Source organism: Cibotium barometz, chromosome 2 (genome assembly GCF_041138505.1).
Source record: "Cibotium barometz isolate CiBa-2024 chromosome 2, ASM4113850v1, whole genome shotgun sequence".
Classification (NCBI taxonomy): Eukaryota; Viridiplantae; Streptophyta; class Polypodiopsida; order Cyatheales; family Cibotiaceae; genus Cibotium; species Cibotium barometz.
This window is the reverse complement of record NC_141047.1, coordinates 27168014-27194801: the sequence shown is the minus strand read 5'-3', so window position 1 is coordinate 27194801 and position 26788 is coordinate 27168014.

Genomic DNA, 26788 nt, shown 5'->3' with positions numbered 1-26788 from the left:
TCTGAAGCCATCCCTAGGGTTCTTCCCTTAGGCATGCATCAGTAAGCCATCCATCTGCATTTTGCACAGCATATAGGCTTGCATCAGTATTTTAGTCATCCTAGCAGTCATCCCTTGCATCATGCATCCTGCAAGGCTTACAAGTTTCACCCATGAGTTCTCTGGGGAAGAATGACATCCATCATCAAAGGAGTGAATGGAGTTTTGGACTTCAATTGGCAGTAGGGAGTTCTTCCACAGAAAAAGAGGGAAGTTTGCTCCAACATTCGCCTCAGGAGGTTCAGAGGTTCAGGAACGACGGAGATGGTGTGTGAAAGGACTCCACAGGCAAGTCAAGGGTGACTCAGGTACTCCAGGTAGATTTGCAGGTTGAAGGTTTAGCAGCATTGTGCCATGAAGTTCCCGCAGTTCAGTAGTCTTTGGCTCAAAAGGATGTCACTCCAGCATTGACATCAGTCTCGGTAGAAGAAGTCAAAGGGGACAGGAGTCGCAAAGGAGGAAGGTCAGCTGGGAGTCAAAAGTTTTGCCAGGCTACCACCTAGCAACAAGTTTAGCAGAGGGGAATGTCACGTGCACACCCGTCAGGTGTACACTGACATGGCATCATTCCCAGCATCAGAATCATCATCAAATATTTATCGGATATTTATGTATGATTTATCAGGCATTAAAAGCATTTAGTTCAGCTTGTACATCAATGTATGGGGTTGGCAAGGCACCTGCAGTACTGTACACATCATCCACAGCATCTAGTTTATTTTATGCAATTTTTAGGCTCATTTATGGGGCAGTCGACTAGCAGGAAAAGGCTTATTCAGCAGTCGTGGACATTTGAACTGGCCGACAGTAGTTATGCTGGCTGACCAGCAGCATTCCTACCTATATAAGCAGGCACCTCATCATTCCAGCATTAAGGCCCATTGTCAGCATATTGCTCTTCATCGTTTCTCTTCCCAGAAGCCTTGGGGTATGCAGTTCAGCATCTACATCAGTAATCAGCATATTCAGCCGTCTTCCCGACTCCTACATAGAGGGATACTAGCATACAAGTGGTGGAACTCAGCATTGGAGTCAAGACAGCCATCCTTCATCATCCTTCATCATGTTTCCCCCTCTTTTAGGGGTGGACATCATCTAGGACAGCATAGATCCATTTGGATCTCATTGTAACCGCATTCATCATCTAATATAGCTGCATTGCATTGCATTGACACCCATCTCTCTTGTGTCCATCTCAGTTAATCATCTCTTCAGTAAAGTGTAGCACTAATCCAAGGTTGCTTAACATCGATCAGTCCCTGCATGTCACATCCGCACAGCTTGTGCCCTCCTCGCCTCTGCTTTTGCAGGTCACCAAAGCCTTCTCTACTCCCAATGTGGGTTGCCTATTGCTAGGTCTCTTTTCAGCCACTTGTATGCACTTAGAGTGTCTAGAGAGATGACTTATGATAGCATGGTAGTAGTTCTTTTTGATGAGGACAGGAAAATACAGTGGTCCTCGACATGGAGAAAGGCTTCTTCTCGAATCAAAAAAGCAAATTCAAAGGCAAGGCAATGAAGTCTACCTATTGTAGAAAGCCGGGCCATACTAAAGACTGCTTCAAGAAAATGGCTGAGGAGCAGCCAACTATTCGGAATGCAGAGCATTAGGTGGTGCAAGAGTCTTCATTGTACAACACAAACTACATTTTAGCATTTAGGCTCATTTCATCAAGCTGCACGGTGAGAGCAAGTTAGAAGGTTAAAGGGACTAGGAACTTTTAAACAAGCAAAGCTTATCCAACCTTAAAGCTTCAGCATCTGCGCAAACAATCTTGGCAACTCCAAGGCACCAACGAGCAAACTCAACGTAGCAAGTGTGAATTCCCAGGGATCCCACGGTTGTAAAGGGAGTGTAAGGGTCTCAAAGCACCATTACATTGCCATCTATACCCTCACACATATTAAAACATAACCCTTGCATACAACCCTTGCCTTAGCTCTCACCCAAGTCATGTATTGAATAACCTTTCAATTAGTCTTAGAGTACCCTTACACACCCTTACATTTCCATCTATATCCTCACATATAACCTTGCATTTCCTTCTATACCATCACTTATAGAGTACCCTTAACAAATAGTGATAAGCCTTGTAAAGGGAGTGTAAGGGTCTCAAAGTACCCTTATAAACCCTTGCATTTCCATCTATACCATCTTTCGGCAGCTTTTGGAAGGAAGCACATGCCACCTGTCACAACCTCTGGGGTTAGGGTTAACTTGGGCTATGCTACCAATATGCCATACACTCTGCAGAGGTAGCTACCCTTTAGCTACCAGTGGCGGCTTGTGGGTATTGAAGTGTGTTATGAGGCTGCACTGTCTCATGTATAGGAGAAACACATGCCACCTGTCATGGTACACATGGTAGGGTTCACTTAGGGGTGCTACCATAATGCAACACAGCATGGACCCCACTTTAATACACGAAACACTATTATTCAGGGAATAAACAATTTAATAGAAACATCTATGAAAGACTGGACATTACACTTGAAACAATAAACTCTTGCAAATAGATAAATAATACAAAATTTAAAGTGTGCATTTAAGAAGCTTGGTCGCTTTGGCACTGTGGATGACAGGTTTGTGGCCAAGAAGGACACTCTACCTCGTTGTCTTATGGCTAACTCAGACCTTCTAGAATAATCAACTCCGACGAGATTCAGTCTGTTGTTGTTCGCTCCATGGAGAGGGGGAGACACAGAGAGACATAGAAGGGAGAGGATGATAAAAATATGATCCATTAGATGAGGTGCGCCCAATGTATGGAGTGGACCCATAATATGAGGTGGACCTATTGTATGGGGCGGACCTGGCTCCAATTTATATTTTGTATTGTTTATCTATTTGCAAGAGTCTACTGTTTCAAGTCTTTCATAAGTGTTTCTATTAAATGTGTGTTTGCTAAACAGTAGTGTTTCTATTAAATGTGTGTTTGCTAAACAGTAGTGTTTCTATTAAATGTGTGTTTGCTAAATAGTAGTGTTTCGTGTATTAAAGTGGGGTCCATGCTGTGTTGCATTATGATAGCACCCCCAAGTGAACCCTACCCTGTGTACCATGACAGGTGGCATGTGTTTCTCCTATACATGAGACAGTGTAGCCTTAGAACACACTTCAATACCCACTAGCCATTGGTAGCTAAAGGGTAGCTACCTCTGCCTTGCAGAGTATAAAGCATATTGGTAGCACAACTCAATCCTATGGCATTTTTTTTTAGAAGAAACCTAATCTTTTATACCATAGTTCATACTTTATTAATCTATAGTTTCAATATTATAGTTTATACTTCAAAAGTTCCATAGTTGATATTACCATAGTTCATGCCATAAATCCATTATATGCATAACGTTAATAGTTCTATATACACCTTGGTATATGCAGTATGAAACCACCTTGGTATATAGTTCTATATACACCTTGGTATATGCAGCATAGATGATTTTTTTGTTTGTATTAGCCAGTAATAAGCAGTATGAAACCTAAATTTTTCATGCCTCATAATCCACATATTAACGCAAAGATGAGAGAATACAAGTAGACAATTAAAAGATAAAGGTTTCAATATGAGGTATGTAGTAACAAAGGCTTGTAGTTGACTTAGGATGGTTGTAGCTCTATGAACTTTGCACTATGGAAAATAGAATATTACCCTTTGAAGAGAAGATCCATTTTATTCCAATGTCAAATATTGTGTCATTTTGCTAATATAAAGGGACAATAAATAAATGTGTTAATGTGTATGGCTTATGAAGTATATACCAAGATGCATGCAGACCTATGAATGTAAGAGTTTGCTAAGAAGTTTAAAAAGAGTTTTAGGAGGTAGCTCAGGTACAGGTATGGAGGCCCACACTACCTCATACCAAACTGTGATTTTTGACACTGGTAGCTCAGGTGTGGAGGCCCACACTACCTCATATCAAACTATGGGTTTTTGACACTCTGGTAGCTCAGTTATGGAGGCCCACACTGGATGGAGATGAATCGAGAAGCATTGCACCCCCCTCCCCCCCCCCTGGCGCCCATTTCCAATCGTTCCCACTGCCAGTCCCCATTCCCTACCTTTTGCCATTCCCCTAACCTCAACCCCATCCCCGATCTTGTTTCCATTCCTCATCCCACATGTGACTATGAAAAATATAGCTATTAATTGTCATGGTGGTTAGATTATTGCTTTACATAAATATATATCAAACTAGTAATCTTCTTGTAAAATAAGCATCCAGTTAAGCAATTTATAAACTCTTAACTGATTTTATACTTGTACATATTGTTTAATCATTCTCTAAAACACTTATATTTGGAAGCAAATAAACAATAAGACTCTGAGTACATTACCACCAAGGAGTTTGCTTTAGTGGTTAAAGCGTTTGGGTGGGTGTGTAAAGATCCAAGTTCAAACCCTTGGATGGTACTTAAAACAAGAAAAGACTCTAATACATTAATTGTCACCTCATATCCTAGAAAATAATTTAAATTTGTAGAACAATTCATTATAAAACTTATTTGTACACCTAAACTAATACTCAACTTTAAATTAATCTAAGAAAATAAAAAATTTGATATTTTTATTGCCTACACTTTCAAATATGGTTTAGCACATGTGGACATGCTTGGCCTACAAAGAACATTGATTTAATTGTAAAAATTGTTAGTGCTTAATGGCTTGGCCTTCTTATAAACCTAATCGCGTACTAAAAATGTTTTTTTTATAAAAATAACAACTTGGTTTTGTATTATTTGCTGGTCTTCATGGCATTTTGTGATGTATGGCTTCAAATCTATTTCCTAATGGTAATAGTGGAAGTATTGATTGAAAATCTGATTCCTACCTTTCAAAACATGTTTTTCTATGATTGGTGTATCTCCTTGCCATATGGAGATGTATGAATTACCTCATCAATTATATGAATTCATCGCAAAATCTAGGGTTAAACCAAATTGACATTAAAATCTTGGTTTTAAACATTAAAATTTTAACATAAACACTACCTCAAACTTGGGTTTAGCAGATATTAATATAAAATAAATTTGAAAGACATAAATAATGTAATTAAACTTGGAAGACCTTGGTTCATTCTTCATTATCGAGTGTTCTAGACAAATCACCGTCATGAGCAATTTCCACTATTTTTGCTTTTCTGGTAAATTCATAAAGATATATGGGCTTGAAAATATTAATACCATCTAGTATTATGGCATATAAACTATAAAACTATAGACCTTATGGTGGGCATGAAGGGCTAGAATATTTAGACATCAACAAAGAACATAAATTCATCAACAAAGAAATTTAATTTATAGTTCCTAAGAGAGGGTTTACATTATGAGAAGAACTATAGTGAAGAAGAAGAGGAAGGCTATAAGAGGAGAAGAGGAAGGCTATCAAAGTTATACACATGTCTCATAATATTGCACACGGCAAATAGACCAATCCATTGACAAGTATTTGGAATCCAATGAAATGCTCTTGTACCTTTTTTGTTGAAAAGTTTTACACATGTCTCATAATATTGCACACGGCAAATAGACCAATCCATTGACAAGTATTTGGAATCCAATGAAATGCTCATTTTCTATGATGGACAATGAACTATACTCAAGAGTCTATGGTTCCATGAACTATGCTTTGTGGATTGTGCCAAATTGAAGAATCATGTCTTGTTTCTTTGCAAGTGAGAAAAGCAACGATTCCTGAGCTTTTTAACTTCTTGACACTGACTTGTAGGACATGAAATAAGAAATCCTTTCACAATTGGTTTCTTCTATTTTGTTTTTCTCCACATATTTGCCATGCAAAACGGTGGTCGTCATCTAGTTCTTTAAGGAGTGAGGATAAAGGCCATATAGCATTGTTAAAAGAGTTCATAGATCATGGTCCATCGATGGCATAGTCCATAGAGCATAGTTCATGGAGCATGGGCCATAGTGCCTAAAGCATACATCATTGAGGATAGTCCTTAGTTTCTTGAGCATATGCACTATCCTCATGGGATATACCACACATTTTTCATATGTACAAGATGGCACACGTAGCTATAAAGTTCCTTTGGATCACAATTCTCATTGACACATTATACATCTAACATGATATTTGTGAAGCTACCTATGCATTGTTTATAGAACATACTCCCCTCATTCTAGTTCATTGACCATGGTCCATAGCATAGTTCATGGAGCATGGACCATTGTCCCTAACACATAATTAAGAACGGACTATCTTAAGGTAATGACAGTGGGTTTCTTAAGGTCTTTTTGCCATGTAGCTCATGAACTATGCAATGTAAATAGTACGGTATACAGACTGAAAGCTATCCATATCATAGTAGTAGGCCTATAAGGTCTTCACCATGAGCTATGAATGCATAAAAGCACTAGTCATACTGCACGCTATAAACCATCAAACAACACTAGTGATACTGCACGCTATAAACCATCAAAGAGCACTAGTGATACCATCATAGTGCACACTATAAACCATCAAAGAGCACTAGTGATACCATCATAGTGCACACTATAAACTTGTGCAATAATATATGTGATAATTTTATGCTTTATAGGTCTATGCAGATGCTTTATCGATATGTTTGAAATATGGATTTTGTTGCTTATGTGAAGTATGATGTATCGTATATGAAGCCATCTATTAGTTCATAGACCATCCAATTAAGCTATTTGTTAGCCACGAGAGCATCCAATATCCTTGACAAATGTGCCATCACACTGTATTGTTCATAGTGCACATTGTTCATAGTCTATATGCAAAATATATAGTTCCGCATATGAACTGAAACCTATGCAATGATGTTTGTAAATTATACATATGATAGTAGTAGGCCTTGAAAGTCTCCACTATATCTTTTAACAATGCTCTATGGCCTTTATCCTTTCTACTTAAAAAGAGTTCATAGAACATGGTGCATTCTATAGTTGATAGGTCCATTCCATAGTGCTATGTAATTGTATCATGTGCCAATGAGCTATGATCCAAAAGAACTGTGATCTTAAGACCTACGTGTGTATTTCTCTTATGCTTGCGAGCTAACAAAAAGTCAGGACATATTATGAAGTATGAACTAACAAAAAGGTCAACACATACTATGAAATCAAGTGGATGGCTTTCAAATGGGAGAGATCAGGATGGGCTAGTGCAAGAATCCCATTTTGGGATTAGCTTATGGGTGCATTGCCATCAGTGGGTGGTTGAGCATCGATGTGTTAGGAGCAGTGTACATACCACCATCTTGATAAAAGAAGAACTATAAGCTATAAACTATGAGCTACAAATTATGCACTATGAACTATAGACTATGAAAAATGCATTATGAACTACCAAACGTTGCCTAACTCCCATACTCAGGTATATTGTTCCCATACACCCCTAGAACTCTTCTAGACACTACCAAACGTTGACTAAAGTATCTCGGGGTGTCCCATGTGAGCACCGATATATTGCATCACAATCAATAGCTCTTTTCAGTTCGTAAAAAGCTTGCAAAGCACTCTCTAACTTAAGGGCAACAGTTCAAAACACATGCTAGTATCCAGTTTGACTTAACAAAAGCTACAATTCAAGAAGTTCAAAGCTTGCTCCAGTATGCAGTATAAAAGATAAAACAAGAGCAAAGTTCCAAGCTAAAACAAGAGCAAACTAAAGGTCAAAGCCCACTCCAGTATGCAGTTCAAACCCCAGCCAAAGACTCCAATACACAGTAAGGGCAATAGTTCAATGCTTATCCTCATAGTAAGGGCAAGAGTTCAATGCCCAATTCAGAATCCATCCCTGCAAGCGAGGATAATTTCGCTTTCCGGCAAGCGATATAGCTTTGCACCAATCACCGCATCCCTTTAGTTCTTCTTCCCATAGATCCAGCACAATCATCATCAATGCTGCTACCTCATTTCCTGCTCCAACAAGTTGAACACTGCGCAATCGCCGATCAAAGGTAGGTTGAGATAGTAGATAAAGAGATTTCACATAAGAAACAAGATCATCCTCAGGCCGACACAATACTGAAGACCTGTTCTGAATGTACTGCACTAGAACTTCTTTTGAAGCTGTCAGCAAACTGCCATGAAAAGTGAGGCTACATCCAGTGCAATAGGCAAAACCCCAATCAATCAGCATAAAAGAGGGACCATCAAGAAGCACTATATTCCCTAACCTTACATCCCTGTGGACAATCCCCTTGGAGTGTACCGCTTTCAAAGTGTCAACAAGATCAGCCAAATGTTTCCTTGCTTCTTTTGGCACACTTGTCCCTATCCTTTTTCCAACTGAAAATATGGCCAAAAAGCTGCCATCATCTGCAACTCCAGCACAAGATGGAACACCAGGAACACCCTCTAGCTGCTTCAAGAAATCATTCTCCTGGACAGCCAAATCCTTGCTTGACATAGAGATATCTGCTCTATATATTTTCACAGCCACACTTTTGCCACCATAATCACATTTGTACACACTGCTTGTCGCACCTGAACCCAAGTAGGAATTGATGGTTAGGTTTTCACCACCACAAAGAGTCAAGTCCAATTGACCGCAAACAAAGAGATCAGCTGGTTTGGCCATCAAAACAGCAACTAGAGACTGTCGAACTTCAAAAATTTCTACGCTTTTAGCATAAGTGAAAAGTCGTTAATTATGATCATCTTCTGAAGACCTTTCAACAGTAAACCACTGAATTGCTCGCAGACTTGTGACACCTACTAATATTCTCTTTCTTGTTGGACCTGCATTCTCCATAATTGAAATGGCCCTGCTAACAGTATGCCCAACATGGGGCCTGCCATTATACTTTCTCTCTGATTTGGCCTGCTTGCCAGGTTCAGGTGACGAATGCAAACTTAAAAGTCCTGTGGTGTAGCAAGGGAGGGGAGCTTTGCCCTTAATGTGGATTGTGAAATCTACTAATTTTCAAAGGGGTTTACCATCCTCCTGGGCATTACCCGTAAAAGTCATTACATTGTGGCACATACTCTGATCAACATTGTTAAGCATTGTTCGGAAAACCGCTTCTGAAATTCTATCATCTGATTCCTCCAAATTCTTCCACTGCGGAGAATCCCATACCTTTTCAGCCACCTACGGAGAAACAATCTGTGGAGCACAGTGAACATTTGGATCTGCACACTGGAGTAGTTGATGAGACCACACTAATTAGGCCTCACACAAATGTGGCAACATGGGAGCAAACTCACCACACTTTGGTAGAAGTATTGGAAAACTTTTGCCAGCACTTTGGTAGGATTTTGGCTAAAACCATACTTCTAAAACCATAAATTGCAAGGCTCAAAACAAAAGCATCAAATATGTGCATCAAATGAACTGAAATATACATAAATCCAGCAAACAAAGACAAGTTTAGTCCAGCAATATCACATTCATTTCTCTGAGTCATTTTAGTCCTTTACAAAACCAATACAAATGTCAGCAGGAACTTTTTAAGTTCACTATAATGCCCTTTTGTGGTGGCAAGCTTTTGAGCCCAGAGGTATATGGAGTTTTTTGGTATTGCAACTTGCTAGAATTCACAAATACTTGCATAAGCTTCAGGAGACAATGAATTCAAAGTACTTTTGTCAACTTCATCCATCTCAAAAAACCCATATAAAGTGTGCACTAATGAAACCAAATCATCAGAAGCTTTAACTTCAAACGATGTAACACCTTTTTGCAATTGAGTTAGAACTCTTTCAGATGCATAATGCGTTGTGCCTGCAAAGGGGACAGTTTCTCCCAGGGGTGCAGCAAATCCCCAATCAATTTTAACCAGCTCCCTTTCAAAAATCATGATATTTTCTTCTCGCACATCCCGGTTCACTATAACATGCTTATGAGCACACTGCAGTGTATCAACTAGGTCTGCAAGGCAATGACGCATTTTTCTCTGATGCAACACCCTGCGATCAAGTTTTTGACACACTGGCTTCATACAAACCCTCTCTTTGTTTGAGTTTGCTTTGTCAATCCACATGTTTCCTTTCACACCCTGCAAGGTTAAAAGGTTGTTGATGTCTGCAGACAGATCATGTCCATCTTTGGCTACTTTCACAGCATAGTCTTCATTGCCAATCTTTGCAAAATAAGTATTGCTGGTTAAACCTCCACCTAACCACCGCCCCATTTCAACTAACGCAGCTCCCACTGTGATTTCTCTATTAATGATCCCAAGATCACAAAGAGAATAGTACATAAATCCAGCCAAAGATTGACTGACATGTGAGGTCTGAGAGCTCTGGTGAGTTGTTCCAACTTGCCTTTGCACTTTAAACCACCTGATTTTTTTCAAATCTGTAATGCCCACATAAACAAACTGTCAGAGCTCTATGTGAGAAACAAGTTGCCAACAACAATAGCTTCTCCAACTTGAGCATCTACAGAGTACTTGGAGTCATCTGAAGTAGATTGGGTGTAAAGAAGGGCCCCATTTGTCTCAATTGTTGGACAATCTTTGTGTCCCTTCTCAACTAAGAAAAAATCAGGTACCTTTGTATCACAAGGGCCTGAGAAACCTAGGGTAAATACAGAAACAACATCCTCCGGTATAAAAATTTTCTGTTCCTGAAGCAAATATTTAAGTTTTGATTCAGACCTTGGCCCTTTTTTGCCCTTGGCCCCGACAGTCACCTTGATTTCTTTCCCCAATTTGCTATTCTTCCCAGCAGTTACAACACTGTCCCATGAGCGCCACACAACATTTGTACGATCGAAACTTACATGTGGAGGAAACTGATTTCGAGCCACAGGTGTCCTCATTGCATGATTTCCCCATTGTTGATAAGAAAATTTCCTTTCTGTGGCTGCTCTGCTAAAGAAAAACTTGAGAGAGCCAGAGACAAAGCATTGTTGATTTGGTGTGTACTTGTACTTGTCGTTGGGCAAGTGGTTGTGTGTAGTGAACCTGAAGATTGTGTGTTGTGAACATGAAAATCAACTTACCTCTAAAAATTGTGTGTTGTGAACATGAAAATCAACTTACCTGTGAAAATTGTGTGTTGTGAACATGAAAATTGTGATCTAGACAAAAAAGATTGAAAGAAAATCAACATACCTCTGCATTCCTCCTGCAATTCGTTATATATATCTAGTGCCATGTTTTGGAAACATTGCTAAGGGGACTGGAAATGGCCTGCAGTGAAAACCTAAAAATCGACAAAAACCTCTCAAAGTCCACGCCCTCCTCAACAGATGTGATGAGGTCCTTGATATCTACAGATGTGAACCCCTTAGCCTTTAATCGAGAACCTTTAACCGAGAAAAAGACTGCTGCTTCATGGTGGCTTCAAGCACTCTGTTTTTTCGAACTACTCCGAAGAAGGCGAGAAGCGGCGCCGTCTCCAGAAAAAGACGCCATGAGCTTGCACAGTGCCAGATAAAAAGCCAAGATGGGGCCTAGTGCTAGACAAAGAAGTTTTGGCCTAGTGGGTGGCCAACATTCCTCAAAAAATACCCACCTATTAATTTACCTTGAAAGGTGTGAATAGCCCAAAGGTCAGTGTGTTGCATATACACACTCCCATTACACCCACACGATGCATTCCTATACTCACATGGCTTGTTCTACCATACATTGACTAAGTTATCTGGCTCAAATTGGGCTCTTTGAAAGGAAGCCTCCCCTATCTTGCATTTGGGAGAAGCCGTATCCTCCTTCTTATGGCAACCACCCTACTACAAAAGTTACAACAGCTTCCTCCTTGCTAAGCTCTACAGGTATATGGTCTATGCTTTCTTTTCTCTATTGTATAGGGTAAAAGAGACTTTATCTTCTGACAATCCATCTACCTAAAGCCTTTGCCTTTGCAAAGTCATTAGAAAAGAAATGAGGTATAATGCAAAGTCTCCCACACCACACAAATACTTCTCTTTGTATCATCACTGCTATGATAGCATTCAAGACCAATTAGGTATGATGTAGACCCATCCAACAGTAGTAGACACCTAGTACATGAGTTTAATAGTTACAATGCTCATTTCTCACATGGATATCTATATTCAACTTATGTGTAATACATCTACACTACCATCTCATGGGTCTCTTATAATAGCTAATGGATTCCCACTACCTTCTTGTGGGTCTTCTAATTTGAGTATTGAATTTCTTGTATTTTCTAATCGATATCTATATCTATATAATGGATCTCTATATTTACATTCAGATGTTATTGTGGGAACCTTCTCTCATAAGAAAGAGGGACTTTTGCCTTATCTTTCCCTATAGTTTTGAACATCATAAGCTTCTACACACGAGGCTCTACATACCTAGCAAGGTGCAATATCTATCTTTTCAATAAATTATTATTTTCTAATCCATGCAAAAGCTCATGATGTTATTATACTTTGTAAATCTTCCTCTTTAATCCATGCATAAGCTCATGATGTTATTATTTTCACATGTGGAGGAGACCCATGTCTACGTAGCGGAGACCGTGTAGCAACATTCCCATTAGTTAGGTTTGCACATTTGCATAACCCTTTTTGCAAGCGATGTTGTACTAATTATGACCGATGGTTGTTATGCACATTAGTGTCATGTATGCATGTGCATGTTTGTGCACATTAGTGTCATGTATGCATGTGCATGTTTGTGCACATTTAGTTTCATGTATACATGTGCATGTGAGTCCATAGTAGTTTCATTTGGGTCATAGGTATTCCCGCTTGAATGGTAGGTATTTGCACATGGGTTTGAAGTCCCCAATATTGGACATGGTGACCCCATTAGTGGTTTGAAGATGCATGAGTCTTAGCATATCCAGGTGTGGGTAGTGTAGACCCATGTGTGAATTGGGTATGTGCCTAGTAGATTTCCAATGGCATAGTAGAGACCTATGTATACATATTAGAGATCAATACATATATGGAGACCCAAGTGCTGGTACTAGCACTAGATACCCATATTTCTACATGGGTCTCCCTCTCATAAGAATGTTGCTAGAAATCCATGTTTAAGTATTGGAAACCCATGGGTACGTATGTGTAGTGGAGACCCATTTGGCCTAGATATGGATTCTTTTGGATAGAATGGACATGCTTCCTCACCACTCCAGAATGGACATGCTTCCTCACCACTCCATGTGGATATGGATTCTTTTGGATAGAATGGACCTGCTTTCTTACCACTCTATGTATGTATACTAGAGATATAGTTACATAGTGCTTAAAGCAGACTCTCCCCTATATATGTGTGGCTCTCGCCTACCCACACATTGGTCTCCTCTACACACACATGTGTGGCTCTCACCTACACACACATGGGTCTCTTCTCCCCATAGATGGGACTCTACTACCTACATGTATAGGTAGTAGAGACCCATTTTAGTACTGGACCTAACCAGTGGAGACTATTGGGCTCCTCTTAGCATGCATCAACACCCATGTGTGGCTAGAGGAGAGCCATTATTACTAGTCAAGACCCATGTGTGGCTAGTGGAGATACATTTACAACTAGTCCAGACCCATGTGTGGCTAGTGGAGATACATTTACATTTAGTCGAGGCCCATGTGTGGCTAGTGGAGATACATTTACAACTAGTCGAGACCCATGGCTGGTAGTGGAGATACATTTTACAACTAGTCGAGACCCATGGATGGTAGTGCCGATCCATTACAACTAGTTGAGACCCATGTATGATAGTGGAGATCCATTTCAACTAGTTGAGACCCATGTATGATAGTGGAGATCCATTTCAACTTGTTGATATATATGTATGGGTAGTGGATATAATTCTATGACTAGTGAAGACTATGTGACTATGACTAGTTGATATCCACATGGGTCTTGTCTACTCATGGGCACCACACATGTGTAGGTATTAGATGCCCCTGGTTGGTGGGCGAGATGAGTAAGCATATGATGGGTGCAGACAATTAGGGACTCATTAAACCTAGTCTCAGTGTGTGGAATGTATCCTTCGCATAGATTGTAGCATTTTGGGTCTCCACTATTTACACATGGATCCCCACTAACCACACATGGTTCTCTAAAATCCACTACTTTATTCTCCCTTTCTTTCTTTATTGTTGCTGATTGAATCATTATATTTCCGCTATCATTCTTAACATGCACTGACAATTCTTTATCACAAGATCCATTTGAGTAAAACAATCCTATGTATCAAAGGCCTATAGAAGTTCCAAGACATATCGCCATTGGGCGCAATGGGGATTGAGAAGATAATGGACGCCCATGGTAGTATTTGCACATGGGTCTGAAGTCCCCAATATTGGACATGGTGACCCCATTAGTGGATTGCAGATGCATGTGTTGTGGATATCTCCTAGCATATCTAGGTGTGGGTAGTGTAGACCCATGTGTGGATTGAGTATGTGCCTAGTAAATCCCCAATGGGGTAGTAGAGACCTATGTGTACATATAAGAGATCAAGACCCTTGTATCATGGGTAGTGGAGACCCAAATCTCGATACTCGAGACCCACTGATGATTGAGTGCCATAGATTCATCACTAAAGACGGTATCTCATAGTTTCTTGATTTATCTCTAGGGGATACTATTTCCTTTCCATCATGCCTAGGTGGAGTCACCATCACTAAAATGAAAAGGAAGCTCAAATGAATATCTTGTCCATCACCATATGAAAATAATCTCCTTGCCACATCGATCCTAAGAAATATACCTGTGATATCAAATATAACACTCACTATACTAATCATTTACATAAGATTTTAAGGTCTCTCACTCTCTTTATATACAGTGGCATTATTTATTTTTCTTGCTTGGTATGAAATACTGAACATATATATATATATAGTGGCATTATTTATTTTTCTTGCTTGGTATGAAATATGTTCAGTATTTCATACCAAGCAAGAAATATGTTTATATATATATATGTTCAGTATTTCATACCAAGCAAGAAAAATAAATAATGCCACTATATATATATATATATATATATATGTTCAGTATTTCATACCAAGCAAGAAAAATAAATAATGCCACTATATATATATATATATATGTGTGTGTGTGTTCAGTATTTCATACCAAGCAAGAAAAATAAATAATGCCACTATATATAAAAACAAGTCAAAAGCAAACATTTACTTATCCAAAAGTTTAAAAAATAAATATCTCATGTCAAAAGGTAATTGAAGCATAGTTGGTATGAATGTTATCCTGGGAATAAAGACCATCTCTCCAAGTTTGTACCTGTATAATGATTTCTGCTTCTATCACCTTTGAGTGAAATTGCTTGCATATCAATCTAGTACCATTATAAAGTCCCTATCAAGGGTCCAAATTACGGAGCAGCATGATAGGAGCATTAATCTTTAGAAGCAAGCAGTGAGGAGGGTAACCACCACCTAAGTTCAAACTATTCAAGTACTCAATTGGATACAATATTACGTCATTCTCAGAAGAAACAACCAAATTTGCACTAAGGTAGTATTCTCTTTCAAGACCGGGCAATGCACTCAAGGCTAGTTCAGAGGACCACATAGCATGTAGAGTCAAACAGTAGCTATTCAACGCTGCCTTCAGAGGAGATTTTACCTTCAGAGGAGGTTTTGTCGAAGATTCTGCCTTTGCCTTTGGAAGAGATTCTATCCTTAGAAGAGATTTCGGAGACTCATAGTATGACTGATAACCCTTGTGAGACGTAAACCAAGATTGATGGCCTTTGTGATATGAAGACTAACACTAATAACACGGGTATCTTTCATAGGCCTCAATTTGTGGATCCTAGCCAGTTTTCACTCACATAGGCCATCAATCTCCCAAAGAAAAATGAGCTTTCTTTAAATGCTTGCAGATTCGCGAATGTATTTTGTACAAAGTTATAACTTGAAAAGCACTTTTTCACGAGAGCATCATCTTCCATCACTTCTTGCGACACGAATTCTTAGCTCACAAATAGCTTCACTAGATCGGGGCCTCGGCGCTTACCTTTGACAGATTTTGCCTGATCTTTCACTAGCTCTAGCAATTCTTCACCCTAAATCGTAGGTGTTTTATCCTCCTTTAATAAATACCTTGATCTCATTAACCTCTAGATTTCATGGTACAAGAATAGCACGATCTTTCAAGAAGCATGCATAATCCTCCACTCTCTGAATATCTTTGTATATCCATTCTACCAAACTCAAAATGGAGTTCCCATGGATCAACATTCATGGTGGAATTACCACTCTATCTTGATTGTTTGGATGGCCTATAGAGCCATCTCCAATTTGTAATGTCCATTTGACAAATTCTTGTTTTATACAATCACAAGCACTCTGTCTGACCCACATGTTTTGGGTGAGCTTTAAAACATTCACATATCTCCAGATATGTGACCCCGGTAGAATGTTACATCAACAATATCCTCAGGTAATCCCTTTGGCACAACCGATAAGATTTGCCTGAAGTCACCACCAAAGAGCATAACTTTCCCACCAAACACTATATCATTATGTATAATGTCTTTCAACGTCTTGTCCACCAATGCTTCATAAGCGTACCGATGCATCGTTGGAGCCTCATCCCAAATGATTAGCCTTGCAAGCTTCAACATCTCAACCAATGAGCTATTAGCTTTAATACCACATGTGCTAGAAGCATTGAGAACCAATGGGATTTTGAAATGTGAGTGAGTTGTACGACCATTTGAAAGCAGCAATGCAACTATTCCACACGATGCACATGCCAATGTAACTTGATTCTCTCCACGTAATCGAGATAGCAAGGCATTATAAAGATATGTTTTTCCTGATCCACCTGGTCCATCAAGGAAAAATACACCACCCTGGTTCAAAGAAACAGCCTCAAGGATAGTAAAAAATGCTCTTGATTGACAACTATTTAGATTCCTTTCCATGAAAATGAAAAAATCAGCTTATTTAATAGAATCAAACATCATCTCTTCCATCAGTAAACCATTGTTGACAGATGCAAATAGCTTGCTATATGTTGATTTTTCTTGCAAGTGGGTGTGGAATTCAGCTCTTCGATCATGGACTAAAAGGAAAAGGAAAAATATGATTGGACGTATGTATAATGTTAGCTCGAGTGCATGTGAGCAAATTACTTACGTATGTTACTCATAGTGTGTACATGCTATAAATCTTTTGGATTTACGAACAGTGAGAATGGACATTTGTATCCCTGTTTTAAGGCTGCATGTCAAGTCAGAGGAATGTTGGAGAGTGATAAGGAGTGGTATATGTCTTCAAGAAGCTGCATTTCAGAAAACAGGATTCCAATTACATCAATTGTTTGTCACTATTACTAGTTTTTTGTGAGTCGATATACCCTGGATAGCTTTGGAAAAAATTATTACCAAACTTTCAAATGTTTTTTCATTTATTAGAGTAGAGAGGGTGTGCTGATGTTGGTGTTTGTCATTCTATAGCAAAGAATCAAGTGCTATTGCACATGCAATAGTATGGAAAGTGACTACATGATTTTGAAGGGCTGCCTATTACCTGATAGATCGTGTTCAGTCCTAGCTACATTTCACACCAAATACACAATAAAAGGCAAGAGTAGCTATTTCTATATTACATGTGTGTGTGTGTGTGTGTGTGTGTGTGTGTGTGTGTGTAAAAGAGAGAGAGAGAGCAGGAGAGAGACAAAGAGAAGAGACATCCATCAATAATCTTAAAGCTTATGACATTATCTTTACCAATTTCCTTAATAGAATGCACTTTAGTATTTCCCTAAAAATGAATCGCTTTTCCTCGGAGCTCCTTTATCTACTACCCACAATGTAAAAACCATCTAGTAATCCCAATGCCTCTTTGATTGAGAGGAGGTTGAGATTTTCATCTAGCTTATAAGGGTCTAAGACTATATAAATATACTGAGGATTAAAATTAAAGCATTGGCAAAACCATAAAGAAAGTTTATTTCTTTTTTATGAATGTTTCTTTGCTAATATAAGACTACTACAATTTGTATATTCTCCAAGGCTACAATAGTTTGTATATTCTCTAAGGCCCATATATTCTCTCTCTAGAACTCTCTTTACAATCTCAAAGGCAGTAGTCTAATAAATGAAATGTTTCTAGCTTAGGCAGCCAAGCATATCAATATTATAAATTGTTTAAACATGGCAAAAATCGTTATTACATTAACATTTGCATTACAAATTATCAATATTCAAACACTCGATGAGATAAAGAAAGTATTTTGATGTGCAGACCTCTCTCTCTCTCTCTCTCTCTCTCTCTCTCTCTCTCTCTCTCTCTCTCTCTCTCTCTCGCCAACCAAACATATGAACAAAAAAAAATTCTTTATCTATGCATCACATATTGACAACAAACACACAAATAGATAGAGACAAAAAGGGCGACAATAAAACTAACCTCAAGTTAAAGAGAGAATTGTATTTGAAACCACCAACTTTGATGCTATCGTCCTTGTGCTTTCTTCTACACAATCAAGCAAAAGACTATAGTGCATGAATCCTTTCTTAAGGCAAAAACCTCTTATTAAAGTCTACGCAAATGGGGGGGGAATCGTGAGATGTCCTTAAGACAAAAGACAAAAACGTTTTGGTAAAGGGGAAGAAGGGTTGAGGGCTGCTGTAAGTCTATTCACATGGGGGGGGGAGAAAAGAGTTAAGGACACTACCTCCTAGCACTTATCTGAAAAGAGAGGGGGTGTGAGAGGGGCGGCTGCAAGGGGCGACTGTACTGTAGCAAGTACACTACATAGGGATGGATGGCGGTACAACAGGGCATACGCTGCGTAGAAATGTGTATTGCCTGTGGAGCACCCCGGGGGTTTATATAGCTATGGGGTACGGGTACGAGCACTGCGCAAAGCAAGGAGACGAAAGGATGGTGTACCAGCAAAGGCTATGGATCAGTGGCCTGCATGGGTCTAGGGGAAAGTTACAGTGTCAGTTGTTGTCAGGGAAAGGAGTGGTACGCATGTACCTTATCCGGTCTGAGGCAGCATGGGTGTCCACGTAGGGGTACGTGTGGATCACACAGTGGGTGGCCATCCTTTGGTTCTTTTGCGGCCATCGTACGGGCGCCCTAGTAAGTGTGTACGACCCAAATTTTGGAGCAGGGTTTCCAAATTTAGGGCGCCTGTCTCGATTTGCGTGCTGGACCGCCGCCCCAGGGGGGCGAATTTTTTTTTTGTCCGAGAGGTTCTCCTGGTCATTGGGATTCAGACCGTTCGTCAATCAGACGCCCGGTCGTGTATTTATTAAGGTTTAAAGGTCGTCGTTTTTAACTAAAATGACTGAAATTTACGTATAAGCTTGATCCGGTGTCCGTTTTTTTGGATGCTATAAAATCCTATATTAGGATAAAATCACGCGCAGATTCCAAATTTGGACTCAGAATTTGAAGATTCTAAGTAGAAATGACTCAAATAATAAAATCATTGATTATTATACCACAAAAACTCATAAATTTATCTATTACATGAACATTTCTTTATTAGTGAAGATGGGTATGTTACAATCCACTATCCAAAATCCATGAATCATCAACAATTGGATCTTGAGGAGATGAACATATCCCTTCAAGTGGCGACCCAAAGTTCAAGCTCGGTCTTGGCATTATTAACTGACTCCTTTCCCTTCCATAAAGACTTCAGGGTAATATTCTTCTCGTCAGCCTACTTCTTTAGTGTGACTCTTCTTATCACAGTAATAACAACTCCCTTAAAACTCGGTCTTGGCATTGTTAACTGACTCCTTTCCCTTCCATAAAGACTTCAAGGTACTATTCTTCTCGTCAGCCTACTTCTTTAGTGTGACTCTTCTTATCACAGTAATAACAACTCCCTTAAAACCCATTAGGATATTTTGGAGGTCATTCATAGGGCCTTTTCGTTAGAGAGAGAGAAAAAAGAGTGCATCCAATCAGGAAGAAGGCAACGTTAAGTTGAAAAATAGGTTATTTCTTTTTCCTAAATCCAAAAATTCTTCTTTTCCACCTCAAAATGTATTCTACTTATACTTGATAGTCACTTTTCACACTCAAATGCATTAAACACACCTACACTTTTGTAGAGAGGGAAACTTCTATTCCTATCCATATATTAAATACACGTATCTTTGCAGAGGAGGAAAAATTCCCTCCTTCTCAGACTTCCTCTTGGGCTTAAACAATTTCTCGCGCTCTTTTCATTTCCTCTACCTTCTGTACTCCATTTCCCCAAGCTTCAACCTTCTGCACTCCATTTCCTCTTGAAACGATGGGTAGCAAATCTCGTTTTTTATTATCCCAATTTTTCCCCACTAATGCCATCATAGATGATTCAATTCCTAGGACAAGGAGATTTTTTTATTATCCCGATTTTTCCCCACTAATGCCATCATAGATGATTCAGTTCCTAGGACAAGGAGACCAAGATCATCAGTGTTTGCCATACTTGTATATCCAACTCTATCTATGCACAAAATCAATGGACTGAAGTGCTAATCACCAAGGGCACCTGGGTCCTTATGCAGCCAAGGAAGAGAAGAAAGACAAACAACAAGAATGTCTTCAGGGTGTCATGGAAAGGAAGAGTGAAATACTTTAAGATAGAGGCTGGAAGGACAACCATCAAGGAGGTCCTAGTGTAGCATGTATATATGCATAATGAGCTTGTGCTTGAGAGTCAAGATGACATATCTTTGCCCTCGCATAGACCAAACTGTAAGTTAATCTATCACTTTCATTTTCTCATAATGGTCTCATGAACTATGCAAACTCTCCATCTCTATGGTTGCATATGTGTATCCCTCATCCTATGAGGAGTGGGAGCCAGTTGAGTGCATCACTGGAATTATGAATGTGGTTCATGCACACATTGGTTGGCTATAGTATGAGGGGAGGAGAAACAAAAGCCTTGTAGATGCAGGTATCTTTTTCTATGATCATTTCATTAGGGCCAAAAAACGTCTCAAAATGGGCTGTGTAAGGAATTTCGCTAACTTGCTAATTAGTAGAATGTTGACGATCAAAACGGCTCCAAATTTGGCCGTTTTGGATATTTAAAGCGTATCTATGTGATTGAACACGTATCTAAGTACATATTTTAAAATCTAAAAAAATATATCGTTTTCATGCTACTCTTTAATGGCTCGTCTCAAAATTTGTCCTCTTTTAGTGACTTCGTGGCAAATACTTATTTCTCTTACTTTTGAATGACCATTCCCTCTGAACGTGCTCTCATCCATTCTCCAAAAAATTTTACTCCTCTGCTTCTCTAAGAATTTCACAAGCTACATCTCATTCTCATTCTTCTGCGTCTCTCATGTTCTAATAGCTCTGCTAATATTTTTAGCTCTGTTAGTAATGAGTGATACATCTAATCATAAGTTTCATTTGAATATCAAGCTCAACCAAGAGTATGCAACTACACGGAGTGTCTACCAAAGACCCCTTTCATGTGCGAATGAATCTCAACATCTTCGCAACGAAGGAAAGAAGCATATTGACCTAAGGACAGATGGAAGTCTATATCCACCGGATCCCAGAACAGGACGGTATCCTTCTTTTCACACACCACATGATTTGATTAGATTTGTTGGTGATGGGGTGGATGGCTTACTTGGTTATAGTTCAAGACTATCTCAATCACATGCATAATATATTACATATCTTCAAAATACTTTATCTTTGAATGCAACAAAAATTATAGAACTTGAAAACAAAATAGTGTCTTTGAAACAAGAAAATGATCAATTGAAAACCTTAAAAGAAACTCCAATAGGGTTAAGAGCACGAGTAAAACGAATGCGGAATGTAGTTAACTTGATAGAGAGATCTGGACAAAGGAAAAAAAGGTTAAAACTTGTAAGAGATCATGTTACTACCCTTCTAGGATTTGACATGTCTAATGCTCAGGAAAGGGTAAGATTTTTGAATGAGCTTATGAATAGGTCGGATATCTTGAAACTTTTGAAACTTCCTGAAAATCAAACTAAAAAAAAACTAGTCTTTCAACATCTACTAAAAGATATGGACTTATTGGTCCAGCCTTCCCAAATGCAAGAAGTTTGTGACACAGTGGGAGTGAGTAGAAAGGGATACAGAGCCATCTCTAAAACTTGGTTCAGGGTCCTTAAGTATTACAAAATCAAAGCTTTTGGGTTGCCTAGACCTCACAATGTTGGAAAATATAGAACTCTGTTAAATGAGGAAATTTCCAAACATTTCGGAGAGTATTTCTATATTGAGGGAACAATGCCATATGAGAGACAAAAAAAATCGTCTTTTGAATACAACGTTTATAATAATATTTGGATGAACATTAGAAAAGTCCAATCTTTTATGGTGAGATATTACAACATTTGAGAAATAGATTGTGAAGGAAAACTTGTATTTGTTATAAAATTAGATGAAGCTCAAATCCAAAAATGTCAAAAAATGGAAAGAATATCTATATCCCTAATGAATAAAGCATTGGACTATAGTCAAGGTAAGCTTGATTCTCCATACCACAAAACTCAATCAGAAATGGAGCTATGGTGGATTGGATCAGCTCATGTGCCAGTAGAGAGTCATGAAACATTAAAGTGGCTCTTCTCACATACAGACATTCCTTCAGTTATTCAGAGCCAAAATGCAGGTGAACACCTTCATGTAGACGACATAGGTGATTTCATTGTGGAATGGCATTTGAGTGATTTCACTTCATTTTGCTTGGTTCTTTTCACCCTGTGGGCACCTTTGCAAGAGGGAAGCATTGTTACCCAATCATTCACACGAAAAGACACGGGTTTCCAAACACCATCCTCTCTGGTGTTATGAAAATCAGAAGAAGTTATATTATGAGAAGGACGACGTGAGGACGCCATAGAAGCTCACAGATGAGAGAAAAATAGTGAGTCTTTTGAAAATGCAAAGAAAGGAGAATAAGCCATATGCCAAAATGGAGGGAAGGTGGAAAAGGGAATGAGCCATACCAAAATGGAGGGAAGGTGGAAAGTAGACGTTTGAAAAAATTTGGTGATTTGTCATTAATAGCGTTGTTTTCAGAGCCTGAAAAGAGAAGATTTCGTATCTTCCTGCTTGATTTTTTGAAATATAAAATGGAACAAGATGTCACTATTTTGGACCCAAACTTTAATGTTAGCCATCGTAAACGTCTAAATTAAGCCGTTTTAGCCGTTCGCCACTAAAATAGAACCGTTAAGATTGAAAAGTACATGATTGCAACTCAAACTTTTATCTTGTCCTTCTAGTATAGTAGGTCTCGTTACATCAATGGAGAGTTGGTGCCAATGGATTAGGAAGCCACAAGTGCAGTGGACAACAAAGTCCTAGACATTGAAGTGATTAATGAAGCTTCAACACTGGTGACAATTGTTTCTATATGGGAGAAATGTAATCTACAACAGCTAAGGAAGGATACTGTCAAAGAATCCTTGCAAGACATGCCTGCACACTTTACTTTCATTCACAATGGAAGAAAAGTCCTCCTTAGAAGGGAGCAACTAATACAATGCAAAGAATTGGTTAACACAGTCAAGATCATTCCTACTTGACTCTACCCATTTCAATGTACTCTTTTCACATAATCAAGTCCTTGTTAATGACACTCCTACTTGACATTACCCATTTGAATGTACTCTTTTAACATAATTAATCATCAAGAGCCTTTTGTCTGACTTATACAGTTGAAGACATTACATTACAAAAATGGGTTTCTCATTACATAATCTTATACAGAGTCTTTTGATTTATATAATCCATCTAAATATGGAATCAATTGTTCTTCCAAATAAACTTCATCTGGGTTATCTTCAAAAGGAAGGGGTAATATCCATGTTCCAATAGGATTATACATTGCCTTTTCAGGGGTATCATCAATTAATAATGTATTCGTGGGATCATACGGATGTTGGATATCCTCATAGCGCTTCATATGCAATAGTACCCAGGTGTTTGTCGGGATGACAAACACCTGGGTCAAGATAACAGTGCCTTTGGTCATATACAAAATACAATTCTGTCTCCTCAATCTTAGATTCTCTTGAAACTAGCATAACAAGAGGCCTCAAATTATGCATCATCATTGAGGACCAGATGGCCAATCTAAAGTGCTTAGTTACAAAGTTGATGAATTGATACAATTTGGGCCTTAGCATGACATGCATGCCCCCAACTTTGTAATTCCTTGCAACACTTGGTCCAAAGCTCTTGGGCTGTCTTTTGAGCAGTAGTCCATTCACATCCAAGATGATAAGCCTCCTCATGTCTAGAACCATTATTAACATGATTCATACTTCTAATAAGTGTTAATATGATTGAAACTTATAATCGTTGTTGTTAAGGGACAATAAGCACTTAATAAAAATAATTGTTAAAATTGAGATGGTTACATTACATCATCAGGTACATTAGTCTTGGGATATTCATCAGGCTTGGGATCCTCACTAGCCTTAGGATCCTCATCATCAGCCTTGGGTTCTTCATTGTTCACCTCCTCATCAGGCCGCCTTGGCTCTGTCTCTTCAGTTTGCTTTGCCTTTGTTTTCTCTTCATGCTTTGGCTTTGTCTCTTTAGCTTGCTTTGCCTCAACAGTATTGGGTTCTTCATTGTTCACCTCCTCATCAGGCCTTGGCTCTGTCTCTTCAGTTTGCTTTGCCTCTGTCTTCTCTTCGGGCTTTGGCTTTGGTGCTATGCCTCTTTATCTTGCTTTGCCTCTGTCTTCTCTTCAGGCTTTGGCTTTGGTGCTATGCCTCTTTATCTTGCTTTGCCTCATCAGCCTTGGGTTATTCATTGTTCACCTCATCATCGGGCCTTCGCTCTGTCTTATCTTCAGGCATTGGCTCTGTCTTTCCTTCAGCATTTGCCTCTATGTCCTTAGAAGGCTTTGGCTCCCCCCCCTTCATCCAGAAGAAGCATCTCAACGTCTGCACAGTAATAGGGAAGTCTGGCTGGTTATTATTAGTCATCTCCGTGGCATTCTTTAGATCAAATGTACCATGGTCACTCTTTAGCGCTCCACATAGTTGCTATCATAGTTCTATAAGGCGGTCTGGAGTACACAAAATTCATAATGTCAAACTAATCTAGCTAAATCAATGTCCACCCTGATGATTCTTCCACTTACCTTGGACATGAAGGGATGCATGGAGAAGAGAATATGGAGAATATATTCTACATGGATCATCACTCTCCAACCACAGGAGTGTGAGTCTCCTTGCTTGGGTACTTGAACCTGCTTTTTGATCTCTGACTTGTACAATTCATAGTCTCATATTGGGCACCAAGAATAGCAAGAAGCCTTTTTATAAACCTACATAACAAATAAGCTTTCACAATAAGATACACTGCCAACTTCAAGCACTCTAAGATATTAGAGAAAGCTACTTTGGATGGTTACTTATAGTCCTAACTTAGGATGTGAACTTGGTATTTAATTAAGGGTCCACACAATTCTCTTATCCAATTCTATACACGCAAGGCTCCAATGGTTCCTGCAAAAAAGAAATGTCTATAACTAAGGCATCCCCTATCTATTAGATGCATATGACTAAAAAGATAGAGAAGTAACATACCCTGGAAGAATTACTATTGTAACCTCGAGCATGTTCAAATACGTGAACCACTTTTGTATCTGGTGTTGGGAAGTGCTCTTTTTTCTTAGCAATGGTGCCAGCTATGAGTTCAGAATAAACACCTCAAAATGGCTCTCTCGAGGAAGCTGGCACTTTATTAAAGTGCAAAACAAGGGTAACTCATTGAGGAAAAAGGAAAAACCTAAAGAGAAAAGGACCATATCATCAGTAAAGGCAATTCGCATACTTACTTTAGGCACACATATAGGATTGTGTCTGAGATCTGTGCTGTCCTATTCATGAGAGTCCTGAGATCCATCGGGTCAAGGGAGAGTTGTCTCTCACCATCTTCCATTGCCACAAAGACAAACACACCCCTCTTAAAGCTCCTTATCATCTCCAGGTTGGTTGCTTCCAACTCTTCTCTGTTTTGTTGATATACTGTTCTTGAAGATTTACTGGGAGACTATTCACTTGTTGATCCTTTTCTTTTCTGATCCTGTTCTCTTCCTCCCGTGTGGCCTCCTATTATGCCCTTGCTCTTGTGTTAACATCATGTGCAATCTCTATAATTTTTTATTTTATCCCTTGGAGCTCTCGCTGGTGGAATCATCAGGATATCTCTCATCTTTGGATCTATAAACTTTGCAGGGTGTAGAAGTTTTTCATGTCTCCATCTAAGCCTCTTCAGTGTGTCATTGTCCTTGGGCATTATTGTCATCCTTTGCGCATGGGCACACACAACACATAGGTCATTGAAGTACTCTAGGAGAAAATCTTCAGTAGCCTCCTGTAGACAGAGCAAGGTTGTCCTCTTCCACCTTAGAGTTAGGTTCCACTGCTCACAAATGGACTAGCACAGCCTCTGAAAAGGGAGATTTGGAACACACAACTCTACACACTTCTGAGCTTTCCTGATTTTTGTCAGAATGTAGAAGTTTTGGGAAAACCTTCTTGTTTTGGCCTGTTTCAAAATGTGGATAGGCTTTCCCTTTCTTGGCTTGTTCTGAGAGGCAACCTTTCCTGCCAATCCAGGCCCCTTACCCTGTCTCCTTGCAGTAGCTTTTGTCCTCACCATGAGCTATGAATAAGCCTGGAAAAAGAGACAAAACTCTCTCTCTCTCTCTCTCTCTCTCTCTCTCTCTCTCTCTCTCTCTCTCTCCCCCCCCTCAATGTGTGCCTCTTTGCGCGCAATAGCTATTCCATTTAGCGTGCATTTGCATTATCGCTCCAGACCTCTCTCTCTCTCTCTCTCTCTCTCTCTCTCTCTCTCTCTCT